The sequence below is a fragment of the Ictidomys tridecemlineatus genome, chromosome 4 (genome assembly GCF_052094955.1).
Source record: "Ictidomys tridecemlineatus isolate mIctTri1 chromosome 4, mIctTri1.hap1, whole genome shotgun sequence".
NCBI lineage: Eukaryota > Metazoa > Chordata > Mammalia > Rodentia > Sciuridae > Ictidomys > Ictidomys tridecemlineatus.
The window spans coordinates 177,400,975-177,419,020 of NC_135480.1; positions in this window are offsets into that span (position 1 = coordinate 177,400,975).

Below are 18,046 nucleotides of genomic sequence, written 5' to 3' on the forward strand. Positions count from 1 at the left end.
GTTGCCTTTACTAGTCCAGGAAGAGTGACATCCAAACACAATGGGCGCTCCAGGAGAGGAACAGAGCTGTTGACAGAGATGGTCACCCCAAGCTGCCAAGAGCCACCTCCATCTCAGAAGGATAAGAACTTGACTCTTTCTCCCTGGCCTTGGCAGCTCTAGGATGGCAGAAGGCTGAACATCTTCTGTACAGTCAGTCCATGCTGCATGGAAATATCTCTAAAGAAAATGAAGCTTTAAACATTTCCCTCACAGGCTCCTGGGCTCTCAGCCTGGGACCTAACTCAATTCAAACATCTTCTGACTTTCCTTCATGTGTCAGGCACTGTGCTAGCTATGAGAGGACAGGTGCCGAGATGTTCTTTCGGTTCTTGTTCTTTCATTGTGTGTGTGTGTGTGTGTGTGTGTGTGTGTGTGTGTGTGTGTGATATTTTATATATACAAAAAACATTAAATCGGGGCTGGGGCTGCAGCTCAGTGGTGGAGCACTTGCCTAGCATGTGTGAGGCACTGGGTTTGATTTAGCATCACAGAAAAAGAAACAAATAAAATAAAGGCATTAGGTCCATCTACAACTACAAAAAAAAATTTAAAGAAAACATAAAATCTGCCATTTTAACCATGTTGAAGTGAGTGATTTGGTGGTATTAATTATATTTACAATGTTGTACAATCAGCATTGTTATTGAGACATAAAATTTTTCATCACTCTAATCAAAAACTTTGAAGCTATTAAACAATCCCCAACCCCAAGTCACCAGCCCCTGTTAAACTCTAATCTGCTTTCTGTCTGTATGAATTTACCTATGCTAATATTTTATACGTGGAATTACATAATATTTGTCCTATGTATCTGACTTCTTTCACTTAGCATGTGTTTAAGGTTTATTCATATTGTAGCATGTGTTAAAATTACATTCCTTTTTCTGGCTGAAATAAAATCCCATTATTTGTACACTACATTTGTTGATTGGTTCATTTGTGGCCGGGCATAGGTTGTTCTGAGCTTTTAGTTTTTTAGGGCTTTCTTTCTTTCCTTCCTTCCTTCCTTCCTTCCTTCCTTAGCAGGAATTGAACCCAGAGGTGCTTAGCCACTGAGCCACATCCCCAGCCCTTTCTATTTTATTTATTTATTTACTTACTTAGGAGCTGGGGATTGAACCCAGGGCCTTGTGTATGCGAGGCAAGTACTCTACCAGTTGAGCTATATCCCCAGTCCCTTCTATTTTTTATTTTTGAGACAGGGTCTCACTAATTTGCTTAGGACCTAGCTAAGTTGCTGAGCTGGCCTTGAACTTGCAGTCCTCTTGCTATAGCCTCCGGATCCGCTGGGATCACAAGTGTACACCATCGCACCAGGCCCTTTCAACTATTTTTGAATAGTGTCATCCTGAACCCTCTCATACAGGTATTTGTTTAAATACCTCTTTTCACCTTTTGGGGGGTACATTGTAGAACAAATTTTGAAATAGCAAAGTCGAATCCTTCTATTGTTCTTCTCCTTAAAGATTGCTTCAGCTACTTTGGGTCCCTTGAAATTAATTTTAGGATAAGTTTTTCTACTTTGACAATAGAAACCTTTATGGTTTTGATGGAGATTGCATTGACTCTCTAGTTGACTTAGGCTGGTCTTGTTTTCTTATCAATATTTAGTCTTTCATGGTGCTTTCCTGATTATTTAGGTCTTCTTTAACTTCTTTCAGCAATATTTGGTAGTTTGCAGTGTACAAGTCTTACACTTTTATGATCAAGTTTATTCTTTGCTCTGTTTCCTTTTTCTGGCAACCTTAAAATACTCCTTATCAAAGTACTGTAGTAACCTAAACTTGTTTCTCACCACTGAAGTGACTGAATTCATCAGAGTCTGGTAATAGAAATAAGAACATAAAACCTCTATTATAAGGTAGGAGTGTGTCCAAGATGCTATGGAGGAATATCAACCCAATTATTCAATCGCTCTGTGACTTCATGGCCCCTGAGCATCTACCCTATACCAAGCCCTGGGCTGGACAAAGCATTGAACCATTCATGGTCCTTGCTTCCTAGGATGCAGAGGATGATGTGGATAGGCAGAGCCATTTTAAGTCATTCATAGGCTAAGCCTGAGGTTCTTTGCCTGTGAAATAGTAGTAATGATAGTACAACCTCAGCTTATTGCTGGAAGAGTTCATCTACAATGGGTGAAATGGTCAGAATAGTGCCTAGTGTATGTACACATTCAATATACGTTACCCCTCATCTTCTTCATCAATCATCATCATTGACTTTTTTCCATCAGTTAAATTATTTTTACTGTAAAAAGCAAGAAATTTCAGTAATTTTTCTTTGTAATTTATGATTAATTTCACTGGATGTAAGGCCTGTGTGGATAATACAAGATGATTTTATCTTGAGATCTTTAATCATATCTGCAGAGATTCTTCTTCCAAGAAGGTCACACTCACAGATTCTGGAGATTAGGACCTGGATATATCTTTGGGGAGCACCTTTCAACCTTACTCAACAAGTGTTGGCAAAAATGTGGAAAAATCAGAGTCTTCAAATACAGCTGATGGTAAAATGGTACAGCCATGTTGGACAAGTCTGACAGTTTCTCAAACTGGAACATAAAGTTACCATATGACCCAGCAGCTCCAATCCTGGGCATATGCCCAGAAAAAAAAATTGAAGGAAACATCCACACAAAAACCTGTGCACCAATGTTTATATAATACAGAGCAAAACTGATTCACAATAGTCAAAATGTGGAGGCTATCTAGATGTCCACCAAGTAAGGAATAGATAAATAATAGGTTGCATATCCACACAATTAAATAGTATTTAGCAATAAAAAGGAACTAAATGTTGATTCATGCTACAACATGAATGAATCTTGAAAACATCAAATTATGGTAAGTGAAAGGATCCAGTCACAAAGGGCCACATATGATATAACTCCACTTAGATAAAATGTCCAGAATAGTTCCATCTATAGAGCCATAAAGTAGATTGGTAGTTGTCTAGGACTAGGATAGAAAGAAATGGGGAGAGACTCCTAATAGCTCTATAACTTTTGGTGGCGTGACAAAAATGGTCTGATATTAATTGTGGTGGTGGTTGCACAACTCTATGACTACTAAAAACCACTGAATCACACACCTTAAGTGGATGAATTGTAGGGCATGTGAATTACATCTCAATGAAGCTGGGTAGCCCTGCAGCTAGCTCATGGCAAATCCTCTATACACATGAGTTACTTTCCCAGCAGGTCCACCTGCTTGTGAATGTGACAGCCCTGCATGGAGAAGATGTCTAAGTTGGGGGCATCTCCAGATCAGTCACCCAGCTCAGTCATCCAGGTACATCCAAGTGTTTCCTAGGCACCCACTCCACAGAAGAAGCTCAAAGTCTTGTGATAATGCAGAGATGCATTGCCCACGTTCCCTACCCTAAGGTGCCCCCTGGCACAGTGGAAAGAATGTGGGCTGTGCTTTCCTGCTCCCCCCAGACTGCCTTACATAGCCCCTCTCTTCTTTTCCCTTCCCCTCAAACTCTGAAAACTTTCTCCAAGAAAACTGCATTATTAGTATTTGTTTATTCACTCACCACTGAAGGGAAACAGACTGAATCATAATTGATTTCCCAAGTTTTCTGCCCACAGAACACTTCACTGGACAGTTGATTTTGCCCACCTCCTCTTTCTACAGATGGAGGCCTGAGACCGTGCAGGGGTGGGAAAGAGGCCTCTTCATGGCCACAGAACTCAGGGGCAGAATCCAAGGGCAACCCCCAGGCTTCTTGCTCCTAGCCAAGAAGACATGGATGATGCAGGTATCTTTTTTGTTCTGTGGATTTCTGATTACTCTGTTCTTCTCAGTGCAAGAAGTGAGAGAGGACAAAGTGCAGTGTGGAAGAGCCAGACCTTCTAGGTTTACATCCTGCCTCCACCAGCAGCTGAGTCCTTGAGAAAGCCATGAAATCTCATTAAACCTTGATGTCCCCATCTTCATATGAGTGAGGAAAGTGAAACTAGTACCTACTTTAGGGTTGTTGAGAGGACTGCATGATTGATGTGCATGAAGTAATGTGCATGAGTTGCCTCAAAGCACATCTGGAAAAAGGGAAGGAAATCCTGATATATACTACATCAAGGACAAGACTTGAAGACTTTATGCATGGTGACGTAAGTCATTCACAAAAAGACAATCATTGCATGGTCCCGTTTATATGTGGGGTCTCAAGTAGTCAAACTCATAGAAACTCATAGTTTCCAGTTTAATGGATACCGAGTTTCAGTTTTGCAAGATTAGAAAGTTCTGGAGATATACTACAGAACATACAAATATACTTAATGCTATATAACTATATAACTTTTGGTGGCGTGACAGAAATGGTTTGATATTAATTGTGGTGGTGGTTGCACAATGGACTGCACGTGTTTAAAAGGTTAAGATGGTAAATTTGATGTTACACGGGTTTCTTTTAACAAAATTAATTTTTTTAAGTCTGCCTAGCACCTAAGGGTGTAACAGTAATTTTCTAGATGGCTTTGCCATGGTTTGGAGGGTACAGTGACCCAGCTGGCATAGAGCACATGCTCCTCATTGGTAGTTCATTTAGAATCTCCCCACCACCTTCCATAGGCACAAGATCCTCATTCCCTGCTTCTTTACCAGAAGTTGAACTTGCAACCCAGCAGGGAAACAAATTGCTCTCACTCCTGGCATGCTCCACCCCACAGGGCTCCCATCGCAGGCTCCTTCCATCTGTAAATTCTTCCCAGACTCCATTTTCCTTATCCTTCATAGTCCAGAGCAAAGCCCACTCCTGAGAAGCCTTCCTCCACCTCCAACCAGAAGGTCTCCTGCTTCTGAAAATAGCTGTCCCTCTCCCTTGGCCCTGCTACCTAGGATAAAAGTCCTTGTTTTATGGCCCCAATAGCATATGACCCTCACATAGAGGTCCTTGGTGTGTTGGGTGGACGCAGAGCCTCTGGACCCACAAACACTTACTTTGCACCCACTTCACTGCAAGCTTTTTGCAAGCTGTTCCTGTTTAAAATGAATGTCAGGTCCTTCGGTGCCTCGCACTGCTGAGGGGCATGTAAGGCCCAGGTGTCTCTCCACTCAGGACCAAGTGCTCCTGGAAGGAAGGCTGCAGGTCTGAGGGTCTGAGTCATCTTCATATCCAGGTCATTATTTTCCAAGAGTTCACACACAATTAAGGCAATAATATGTTGGATAATTTTTTTTTTGCTATTTAAAAAGACTTTCTATTCCAAAATATTAATCACAACATTGTTTATAGTAGAGGACAACTGTAAATGGCCTAAATATCTGCCAATAAAAAAACGACAAAGTTAATTATTATGAAGCTTGGTGAAACATTCTGTGGTCACTCAAAACAAAGAGCATGATCAATGAGTAACAAGGTAGAAAACTTATGAAATGAGATCAAGCAGAGAAAGTGGGTCATAGAAATGAATATAACTCTGATTACAACTGTAATTATCAAAGTGTATTAAGTCTTAAGCACTTTATAAAAATTATCCCATGTAATTCTTACAGTTCTTTGAATTAGGCATCATCATCTCACTCACAGATAAAAAAAGAAATGGAAGGCTGGGTGTGGTGGTACACACCTGTAATACCAGCAGCTCAGGAGGCTGAGGCAGGAGGATTACAAGTTCAAAGTCAGCCTCCAACACTTAGTGACACCCTAAGCTACTTAGTAAGACCCTGTCTCAAAATTAAAAAAATAAAAACATACCCCTGGGTTTAATCCCTGGTACAAAAAAAAGAAAGAAAGAAAAAGAAAAGAAAAAATAAATGGGGATTTGTAGCAGTAAGGCAACATGCTCAAAGTCTCACAGTTGGTAATAATATATGGTCACGACTATAACCCAGATGGTCTATGCTGACTCCAAAGTCCAAGCTCTTTTTCTTTTGTTCCAGGGATTGAACCCAGGGGTAAGTTCAATGAGCCACATTCCCAGCCCTTTTTTATATTTTATTTAGAGACAGGGTCTTGCTGAGTTGTTTAGGGATTCACTAAGTTGTTGAGGCTGGCTTTGAACTCCGGATCTTCCCATCTCAGCCTGCCGAGTCGCTGGGATTACAGGCATGTGTCACCATGCCTGGCCAAGTCCAAGTTCCTAATTATTTTGTTGTAGTGCTTTCCAGCAAAGTCAACTTTATTAGCATAGTGGTATCCACGGAGACAGGTAGCAGGGGGTACAATATTAACAACATTATTCAACATTATTTGAAGAGTAATTTTAAAATATGTTTAAAGATAAGAAACATAATAGAATTTCCTAAGTGCAGCAAGGTGGGAGAACATCTGGAGGCAGTATGCAGCTGAAAAGCATCACTGAGAGCTTGCTAAAGGAAAGGAAGGCTCCCTCACCAGACGACCTGCCAAGCACAGCCATACCTCCTGGCTTGCCCTGGAGGCTCTGGCTCATTCCATCCCCCCTAGCCTCTGGATTCCCTCTTCCCTTCCTTCGCCCAGAGATTCCAGTGTCCTGCAGACAACCCCATCTTGCTGTATGCTCTACCCACCTTGTCCCAGTTCACCCTCCGAGCCCTGCAGGTGGGATCTTCAATGATTCCAATTTTTCAGGTGAGGAACCTGAAACTTGAGAAGTAAAAGCAAATTGCCTGCAGTCCCATCCTTAGAAAGGATCAAGCAAGAGGTCTACTGAAGGGGGTTCAAGTTTTTAACTCCCCATCTTAGTCCACTTTGTGCTATTATACAACATCACACTGGATAATTTATACTGAACAGAATTTGCGGGGAGGGTGGGTACCAGGGATTGAACTCAGGGGCACTCAACCACTAAGCCACATCCCCAGCCCTATTTTGTATTTTATTTAGAGACAAATAAATAAGTTGCTTAGTGCCTCACTCTTGCTGAGGCTGGCTTTGAACTTCCGATCCTCCTGCCTCAGCCTCCCAAGCCTCTGGGATTACAGGTGTGTGCCACCGCGTCCAGCGTTAATGAACAGAAATTTACCAGCTCACTGTTCAGAAGATGGGAAGTCCAAGGCCCAGGACCGGATCTGATTGGGGCCTTGTTGCTGCATCATAACACTGCAGAAGGCACCAAATGACAGAGAAGAGCAAGAGCGGATTGAATGTGTCCTTTTTATGAAGAACCCACTCCTGAAACAATGCCATTAACCCACTGGTGGGTTCCAGACACCTTCCAACACGGCTGGGTTAGGGGTAGAGTTCCCAACACGTGAACTTCAGGGGACACCTTCAGCGCATCCCATCTCTCATCTTCCACACCTAAGGTGGGATTAGGACCCCTCCTCTCCTCATTCACAAAGTGGCTTTAAGGAACTATTGAGATGACAGTCCCACTTTGTAAATCATAGAGACAAGAGTGTAAAAGAACACATCTAGGTTCAAGCTCCAGTTTCACAGCTCATTTCCTAGGTGATCATGAATAAGTTACCGCCCCTGAGCTTGTTTCTCACCTACAAAGTGGGGGCATTAGCACTAGCCAGGATTTAACTAGATTTGGGGTATCTCAGTGTACTCCTCTATACAGGTAGCTCTAGCAAACAGTAGCTCTTTTTTTTTTTTTTTTTTGGTTCCGGGGATTGAGCCCAGGGGTGCTTAACCACAGAGCCACATCTCCAGGCTTTTGTTTTATTTCATTAGAGACGGGACCTCACTGAGTTGCTTAGGGCCTCGCCAAGATGCTGAGGATGGCTTTGATCTCACAAGCCTGCTAACTCAGCTTCCCAAGCCACTGGGATTATAGGCGTGTGCCACTGCACCCGGCAACAGTTGCTCTTAATAACAGTAGAAAGTTAAAGCCAAGACCTCACTGACCACAGTATTTTTTTAAAACCAAAGGAAAGGAAGACATAGAGTCAAAACCAGACTGATAGCAGGGAATATGATTTACATGGATTTAAGAAAATTCTGAATAAACAAAACTGACCAAGCCAGGTGTGAAAAATAAGATCCTGAAGCACCAGTATTTTTAGCAGCCATTTTGCTTGCCATTCTTATGTCATTTCCCTAACTCCCTGTGGGAACAGGTTTTTAAATCATTTGACTGCTGCTCTTCAAACAAACCCTTATTCAAGGAGATCACCAAATGTCCTCCATTCATTTTTCCTTCATTCAATTATTGTCCATTAGTGGACATTGACCCGGCACCTGCTTTTGGTCAAGCTCTGGGGCTACAGTGGCCAGTAAGATCATCCCTGGCATCAAGCAGCTTCTAGTCTACTCAAGAGAACAGACAAATGGATTGCCAATTGGCAGGAAAAGGGAGACAGCTGTCATGAAGAAGTGGCTCATGGAGAGTCGTGGGTAAGAATAGGAAGAGGGCAGCACTAGGTAAAGGCAAAGCAAGGGAAGGGCAAGGGATGGCCACAGCCCTATCGCCAAAGATCACACTGAACTTTGTTGCAGATGATCAATATTGCTTGATCATGGCAAGATGGTCTTCATCTACTCGGAGGCTCAGAAAGGAAGATTATTAACCTCAACCCAGGGTCCTGGCTCAAAACACTTTCCAGTACAGAAATGTACAGAATCTGTTCATATCTGATGCAGGGCCAGGGTGGGGGCGGGCAGTGCCTACCAAATGGAGGCTCTCCCAAAGGACTTTGGGTAAATTATGTAAGTAAATAGTAAGAACATGAGTAAGGCTGTGGCTAAGGTTAGCATCTATAGCAGGATGTCACAGAGTCTAAGAGTTAATAAATTCAAAACCATGATAGATGGATTTGAATATGATTGGTATGTGAGGTTGCCGTGACCTACGCGGCCATAAATTCAGAAGCCTGCAAGGGGCAATGGGAGATTGAGAAAAGACAAACACAGAGAGAGAGAGAAAGCTGGGTCCAGGTGGGACGCTGTCTTCTGATGGAGAAACAATGAACCAGAGCTAGCTCAGCATGATTATTATATAAGTTTTACCATCAAAAGGTTATTTGTGGGAAAGTTTTGCAAAGCAGACAGCCTTGAAGGTCATGGTCATTTGCAACACATTGTGATTATCTTATTATGCCCAGGATTCTCTATCCCTGGGAGTTGATGCCTGAGCTCAAGAGCCAGATTGAGATAACTCTGTGCCCTTGCACAGAGCCTCCCTGGGCCAGGTATCACCATAGCAACTGGGCAATCTTGATCTGCACCTTTACACAGGAAGTTCCCCGAGAAAATGCAGCCATGAGGCAGTCAGAGATCATGATTCAGGTCACTGCTCCCCACATGGGGCTAACCTAACAAAATCACATACAACCAGCAGAGAAGGCCTCCTTGCCTGTATCCTTTAAGATTATAAGAACACAGGCAAAACAAAGCAGTTTCCAATACTGATCTCTCAGGGAGATCAGCTATAGACTGATCGCTACCCAGTTCCTCTCTAACACTTACCTGAAATTTAACAGAATCTACTACAGATTTTAAATATTTCTGCCCTATGACCTGCCAGTTCCATTTCTGGGACTCTGTTCTAAAAAAAAAAAAAAAATAGCGAAAGTTGCAGAGACTTGTGTACAAATATATTTATCACTACATTGTTTACAATGAAAATTAGAAATAAATATTTATTTAGTTGAGTTTCTCAGAAGCAGACACTGAGGCAACGCTCTGAGTGTTCATTTATTTCAGAAGTGACCCTAAGAAGCACCAATAAGGGAGGAAGGAACTGGGCTGGGGAAAGAAAGAAAATCTGTAAAGGGCAAGTTATCATGCAGGCCTCCACCAAGGGCAACTGAGCTCAGTCCCATGGGGGATCTAAGGTTGACAAAGTAGGCCAGACCTCAGAGTTATCCCACCGGAGAGGACAGGAAGCTGGGATACTTACCACCCACTTTGCATCTGTTATATGTGGTGTCTGGGGTTAACTTTCTGAAACTTTCATTTTGTTCCACTTTCAGGCTAAGCCTACTCTCACAGAGTGAAAAAAAGTCCTCAGGAAAGTTATGGGTTCATAGTAATCAGCCTCCAGTATGCAGAGGTTAAGTGCAGACACCATCCAGGGAGGGCACTACTGATATGCAACCATAATGAAGGAAAGATTATTACAGGCCATTGCAGACTGCTTATTAATGCTATAGAAACTTAAATCTGGCAGAAGACTAAATGATAGACACAGAAATCCAACCATAAAGCAAATATACACTAATTGGTATCTCCTTAGAGATTGAAATGAAAGCTATAGAATAGAAATTTTCAGAGCTATGTGGTCATTGAAAGGCTTAATCATTCTCTGTGAAAAACTAAATGAAAAAGCCTCCAACTAAATATATTCTGGGAAGCATTTAGGACCATAAGTAATAAAAAGAAAAAAAATACCCCCGCAAATGTTGCCTAAATTTTAATTTAACTTCAAAATTCTCTTCTACAAAGCAATGGAAGAGGCACTAATCAGAGTTTTGAGAGTAAGAAATGTTGTGTACCAATAACTTTATAGAGGACCAAGTTGGTTTTCAAATGGAAAGGCAACTGAGAAACTTGGGGAAACAGTTTTATTTATTTAAAGAAAGAAGAAAGCCAGGTGCCATGGTGTACACTTGTAATTCCAGAAACTCCAGTGGCTGAGGTAGGAGGATGGCAAGTTTGAAGCGAGACAGATCCTAAGCAACTTAGTGAGTCCCTGATTTGATTTTTAAAATAATTTTAAAGAAGGACTGGAGATGTAGCTCAGCGGTATAGCAACCCTGAGTTCAATCCCCAGTACTTAAAAAAGAGTGAGAGAAAGAGACCTCAGACCACACAAAATCAATTCTCTACAAATATAAAAGTAAAAGCAAATACATGTATGAGACAATTGGGAATTTGAAACGTCTTTAATTATCAAGTTGGCCTTAATGATATTAAAGCATGAGGCTTTTGTTATCTTTTTGAGATATATGCTGAAACATTTACATATGAATTTACATGTCTAGAATTTGTTTAAAAAATAATATGAATGTAGAGGAAGATGGAAGTATAGATGGCACAGAACTGGACAAAAATGATGGTTGTTGGGGCTGGCAATAGGTCCTGGAGATACACCATACTGTTTGTTTTGTGTATGTTTGAAATGTCAAATTTTTTAATAAAGTTAAAAACACACAGATCAAATATACATTAATTTCCCCTAATTCATTTATAGTTTCAGCATAATCCTATTCCAAATCCTAATAGCAGACTGATTAAATAAATGTAACATATATGTGAATAAAACACTTGGCAGCATTTTCTAAGCATATAGAAAGTTTTTATACAGATCACTAGGAGAGAGGCTGTAAAACATTTTATGTAGTAAATTCCCATTTGTGTAAAAAGTAAACCAACTGAGAACCAGAAGTGAGATAAGGCGCTTTTTCAGAAGGTTAAAGATCAAAGAGGCAAATCTAGGTAAGTGATTTTTCATTTTCACTGTGCATCAGAATCACCCCAGAGAACTTTAAGGACATGCAGATGCCTAGATCACACTCCAGGAGACTCCTTTTCCACCGTCCTGAGATGGGACCCAGGTTTCCAAGTTAAAAACTTCCCCAGGTTAGGCTGGGGCTATAGCTCAGTGATAGAGTACTTGTCTTGCCCTGGGTTCGACTCTCAGCACCACATAAAAATAAAGATATTGTGCCCATCTACAGCTAAAAAAAATATATTTTTAAAAAAAACTTCCCCAGGTGATTCTAATATGTGGGGCTGAGCACCAAGGATCTGTATTTACAGAAACACAGATGGAGAGTAGGAAGATAGATAGGTGACTGATAGATTTTTGCCAGACGATCGATAGATGACAGATTTTGACAGATGATAGTTTTGATAGATGGTGGGTGATGCAAAAATAAACAGAGAGTAGGTGAGTAGGTAGGTGATCAGTCAAAGGAAGGGAAAGGGGAGAAGGGGATATAGAAGGAGGAGAAAGGGCATTTGCCAGACCAGACCCAAGCAACAGCTCAGTCCCTAACTGGGCTAACAAGGGAATGGAGAGTGAAAAAGTAACACAAAGAGAATGTGCCCCGCTGATGACATAAAATATATAAGTTGTCTATTCTGGTACTGATCATTTTTTGGAACCCATGCCCTCCACTCATTTCACAGAGCTATCCATGATGTCGTCAAAGTTAACGAGGACAGCCTGTAGTGGGTTAGGGGTTCCCCTCTGCAGTCATAAAAAACATTCTAGAACTAGATGTGATGGCTCTACAGCGCTGGGAATGTGCGGATATCCCTCTGTTACAGTTTACGTGTGTGCTTTTAACCACAACAAATATATATATATATACACTAAAAAAAAGATGGGTTTAAAACTAAGAGAACCCGTTAAAAGGGGTACAGGCTGCTGTCGGTCAGCCGAGATGGGCGAATTATTACACCAGCGCTCAACCTGTTCCCAGCGCCTGGCAGTGAAGGTGAAGAAGCGTCAAGGACCCCGACCCCTCGGTTTTGCCCCTTCCTGTCCCACACGCCCCTCAGCGCAGGAGTGGGAGCGGGGGTCCTCCGCCTTTGGCTCGGTTACGCACCGAACCGAGGGTTCGCAGTGGCTGGGAGCGGCGGGCGGGAACCCAGCTCCTCCTCGGAGCCAGTCACCAACCTCCCCAGGAGCAGCAGCTCCTCGCCTGCAGTAGCTCCTCCGACCCGGGTCGGTTCAGCCCGAGCCGCGCAGCGTCGCGCCAGGGGACCGCCCTGCGGATCGGCCAGGAGCCCCGGGGCTAGACAAAGCGGGCGATTTGACAGGCAAAACAGAGCCCGCCTCCCGGTCCCCAGCAGCCCGGGGGCTATTCAAAGCCGGGGCCTGGGAGATTTTCATGAGGTGCTGACACACCAAGCCGGAATGCAGCAGCGACAGGGCAGAACTGACACCCCGTGCAGTCAGGCGTGGCGGGCGACTGGGGTATCTAAACCAGGCTTTGGGAGCTTTGAGGAGGTCTCACCCATTAGAGAGAGGGGGGTGGTGCAGAGCGGGGGGGCGGGGGGGTGGGAGGGGGGCAGAGTTTTCAGGTCCCTGCTTTTGCAAACGTCACCTTTGCCACTGCTCCTGTTATTGTTCAATGGAGGAAAACCGTCCAGGCCTCTCTCTTGGAAGCACGGGACTCATCCACGGAGCCAGAAGTACTCAGTCCTGCATTTGACCCAGCCGCTCTTCTGAGCAGCAAAGGAACACTTCTGGAGTGTCCCCTGAGGCCAAGCCCTAGCAGGGGTTCTACATGCAGCCTTCACGGGAGCCCTAAGGTAAGTATGTGGCTACCTCTATTTTACACATGAGAAGACATTAGTCTCCTCAAGAGTAACCAGCCCAAGTCACACAGTTGGGAAATGGCACAGCTGAGATTTGGCTCTGGGTCTCCCAAGCACCAGAGCCAGGAGCCCTTTCTACCTGAATAGAGCCTGTTCATAAGACTTAAGAGGCCTTGGAATCACCCATTTTTTCCCATCAGAGTGACTGGCACTTTCCAGCTCTGTGACCCTGGCCAGATCCTTTCTCCTCTCTGAACCTCAACTCCCCATTTGAGAGGGTTGCAAAATAAAATGGAACAAGAGGAAGGGGTGCTTGCTGTGCACTGGTAATAGGCCTGCTGAGCTTCTTCACCACATTTTTTTCCCCACTGTTCTCAAAAATCTCCCACACCACAAGGGAGGTTGCCAAACCAATATTGATGGTACTTTATCTGGTCCTCTCTCAAGACTCTAGAAGAACGTTCTCTCCCCCCGCAGAGTCCTGAGGACCCTGAGCACAGAACTGCACTCAGCTTGTGTGGTCTATCCCAAAAAAGGTCAGCATGGAAGTCAGCACTCCATAAATGCCATTGGAGGGAAGAAGGCATGAATCTGAATGAGTGCTTTGCCATAAGATGCACCCCATGTTGGAATGAAAACAGCTGGAACCAGAAGATCTGGCTGTGGCTCCACCAACTTCCTATGTGTAGCATTGGGGCACTCACTACCCCCCACAGGACCTCAGTACCCCCATTTATAAATGGAGGGAAGTGGATTAGGTTCTCTCCTTGCCATTGCAGCTCTGCTTTTGTAGAGTTAAAGGGAAAGAAAGATTGCACTTTCTGCAACTCAGCCTTCCTCCTCCCCATTAAAAAGCTGAAGTTATACTGGGACCACATTTGAGGACAGTTCAGGGATATTCTAAATAAATGGCAAATATGTAACCCCTGATTTACCAGAAGCAGACATTCATTCTGAGCAGCCAGATCTTTCAGTTTGGAACAGAGACTCATTCCTGTGTGCACAGTGCTTTATGGTTTGCAAAACACTTCCTTCCTTTTCTTTTATTTAAGCCTCAGCATGGCCTGCGAAGAAAGCAGAAGTCACCATCCCATTTTACTGATGACAAACCTAGATCACAGGAATGAAGTGACTTCCCAGAGACCTATGGGAAAACAGCAGCAAAGCCATGACATGAACGCAAAATTGGGCTCCTGACCCCAGATTGAGCCTTCCTTCCTTTTTTCCCACAGTTCACCCGTACACAGGCAGGGAGCAGATGAACTCATTTAACCAAAACCCAGGTTTGGAAGTTCACAAGTTTACCACCTGGGTGGAAAACTGCCAGCATGGTGGAGCATTTTAAAGTCAAATTTGAGGAAGAAGGGTGCATGCAGTGATCCAGGTGGGCTTGTGGCCAGAGACTTAGCCACTCAGTAGGCAAGAGGCCAAGCCCATGCCACAGGCAATGTATGCCATCCCCAGTGCAGCAGCTGGAAGAATAGCCTATGTGTGATCTTCGCACACTGAGATACTGAAATACTGCCATGCCCACAGAGAAACAGCCACTGGTAGACCCCCCCATTCACACTCCTAGCCCATGCTCCCAACTGTGCTAGTAGTCAGCCCTTCTTCTGGAATTCCCTAGGCTGCCCTTGAGATCCTGGGACTAACAGATTAAAGCCTGGCATCAGCTTGGGTTCCTATCCCAACAAGCTTCCATTCTGTTTCAGCACATACATTCTGCTTGTTGAATACTTTAACATTATTCCCTCAGGCTTAAAGAAACCCTGGGGAATGTCTTAGTGCTTTCTAATTGTTTTAAGGGTGAGGATACCTTTTTAAAATATATATATATTTTTAGTTGTAGATGGACACAATACCTTTATTTTGTTTATTTTTTTATGTGGTGCTGAGGATCGAACCCAGTGCCTCACATGTGCCAGGCAAAGTTATCTACCACTGAGCCACAAACCCCAGCCCTAGGATACCTTTTTAATGGCTACAAATTCTACGGTCCTCACAACATTGCACATATACATGTGAGTTACATACTTTGCTTCTTATTAAACTCAATAATCTTTCTGTCAAAATATAACATTTATGGATATGTATATGTGTAGGCAAAAAAAAAATAAATCTATGGATGATTTAATCAGTAGATAATGCCTGGTGCTAAAGTAGACTAGAGTAGACTTTGCTATCTACATCTCTCTGGGTAAAAGCTGCTAATCTAGCTGGCCAGATCTTTTGCCTCCGCGGGAGAAACTGAGCCTGGAGAAGATAATAGACCTACCCAAATCGGTTCCCTACCTGGAGCCAAAACTTGAGGCAGCTTCAAATCCAAAATTGATTTTTATCTAGAGCTGTTATATCAGGGTTGTTGACTGGGTAGAGGGCATTTTGGGCAGGCCATAAGTGACTCTCCCCTTATAGGGCATACATCACACATAGAAGTAACCAGAGGCAAGACCCATTGTCCTTTCACGGAAACAGCCTGGTGGAGTCTGTTGGACTTAAGCGGGGAGGGGCAAGGGGGGCTTGTTTCTTTGTTTTGGTTTGGTTTGGTTTTGCAACACAGCTCAGCCTCCAAGGAGAACCCAGACTGCCTCAACTACAGCCTGAGAGAGCGGAGGTCCTGCACTTCTTACTGTCCACTAGAACTCTTACTTGAAGTGTAAGTTTTGGGTCCTGGAGGCAAAGGACACTGGGAGGCAGAGTTGGAAGAATAGCAATAAAAGAATGCACGAGGGTCCTGAAGTTAAAAAAAAAAAAAAAAAAAAAAAAGCAAAGAAAAGAAAACAGAGGTTTTGGTGGGAAAGAGTGGGTATTGAAAGCCATCTCAAGTATATGGTCCTGGCCAAGTAGTACTTAACTATTCCATTCTCAATTCTAAATCTGTAAGATGGAGTAAATGAACTAACTTATGTTGAGCTCCCTTTTCAAAGCCTTGATATCGTCAGGCATGGCGGCACATACCTGCAGTCCCAGCAACTCAGGAGCCTGAAGCAGAAGGACTGCAAGTTCAACGCCAGCCTCAGCAATTTAGACAGACCTTGCCTCAAAACAAAAAAAATAAAAAGGGCTTGGATATATCTCAGTGTTGAAGCACCCTGGATTCAATCCCTAGTGCAAAATATATATATACAGGTATATTGTTCAACAAATGTTCACTTTCCCAGAATCATCCATGAATAAAAGTTTTACCTAACAGAAGAACTACAGCCTGATGGTTCTTTTAAGAACCACTAGCTTGTTTTAAACAATAATTGTTTCAAGTTTCAATTCTTTTCTTCTTCTATTCTTTCACCAATTTGCTCCTTCATTTCTTCTTCACCCCATTTGTCTGATAAAGCGCACTACTCCAAAGCTAAGAGGGATCCATTCCATTCCCTAAATGATTTTACTGTCCTGGTTCCAGGTTGCTGGCACCAGAGAGAGAGAGTCCATATTCCCCACCAATACCATTTCCCTGTGTACCCATTCCTATTCTTTGCATCTGCTCATGACCAGTTCAGGTGTGCTGTGTTTGATAGAAGCCCAGAGGAGAAAGGAAGAAGAAGATGTGGTCACTATTTCTCCTCTGATCCCTCTCTTCCTCCCTGGGCTTAACTTCTCATGTGTAGCCCTTCTTCATTCTTTGACTCAGCCACCAAATGTAATTGAGTACCTACTACAGATTCTATGCAAGTCAGATTCTATGCAAGTCCTGAGGATTGAACAGTAAACAATACAGATACGCTTGAATTTAAACTTTTAGAAATCACTGTGGGGGAAGTGTGGGTTCAGGAAGACTAAAGAGCCATTACACTAGAACAACTAAGCAGAAGGTCAACAAAGAAATAGAAGACTTGACAGAAATACACACCAGCTAGACCTAACACATCCCCAGAACACTCTATCCACCAACAACCTAATACATATTCTTCCCAAGTGCACAAGGATCATTTAAAAGGATTGAAATCATATGAAATATATTCTCTTACTACAACAGAATTGAATTAGAAATCAATAGCAGAAGAATATTTAGGAAAGGAAACAAATACATGGAAATTAAATTATATACTCCAAAGCAATCAAAGAAGAAGTCTCAATGGAAATGGGAAAAATATTTTAAGATGAAAATACAATATACCAAAACTTATGGATCCCCAATTCATATGGAAATGAAAGGGAGCCACAAGAACCAAAAACGACCCTGAAAAATAACAAAGCTGAAGTACTTACATTTCCTAATTTCAAAGCTTAATATAAAGCTACAGTACTAAAGACCACGTGGTGCTAACACAGACACACAGATCAATGTAATGCAGATAAAGCAGTGCTGGGAGGGAAATTAATAGCTATAAATTCCATTACATGTGGAAGCTAGAGAGGAAAAATGAAAAGAAAGATTGCAGGGCAGGGGATCTCATAAAAATAGAAGGGAGACCAGTAGAAGAAAGGAACCAGGAAGAGGGAAAAAAGGTGGGGAAAGGGAAATACTGAGGAACAATATTGAACAAACTAAATTATTCTATTGTGTGTATGTGCTAATATGTAACCATGAATTCCACTGTATGTATATTTACAATGTACTAATAAAAATATGGAAAAAGTAAATGCCTACGTTTAAAAAGAAATTCATGATATTATGCATTCCTCAAAAGAACACAGAACTGTACAACACAGAATGAACCCTAACCTCAAATATAGGTTTCAGTTAATAATAATGCGCCAACATTAGTTCGTTAATTGTAACAAATGTATCACTCCAGTGTAGTATGTTAATAACAGGATGAACTGTTTGGAGGGAAAGGAGAATATATGAATTCTCTATTTTATCTCTTTAATTTATCTATAAGCCTAAAACTATTCTAAAAACAAAATATTAATT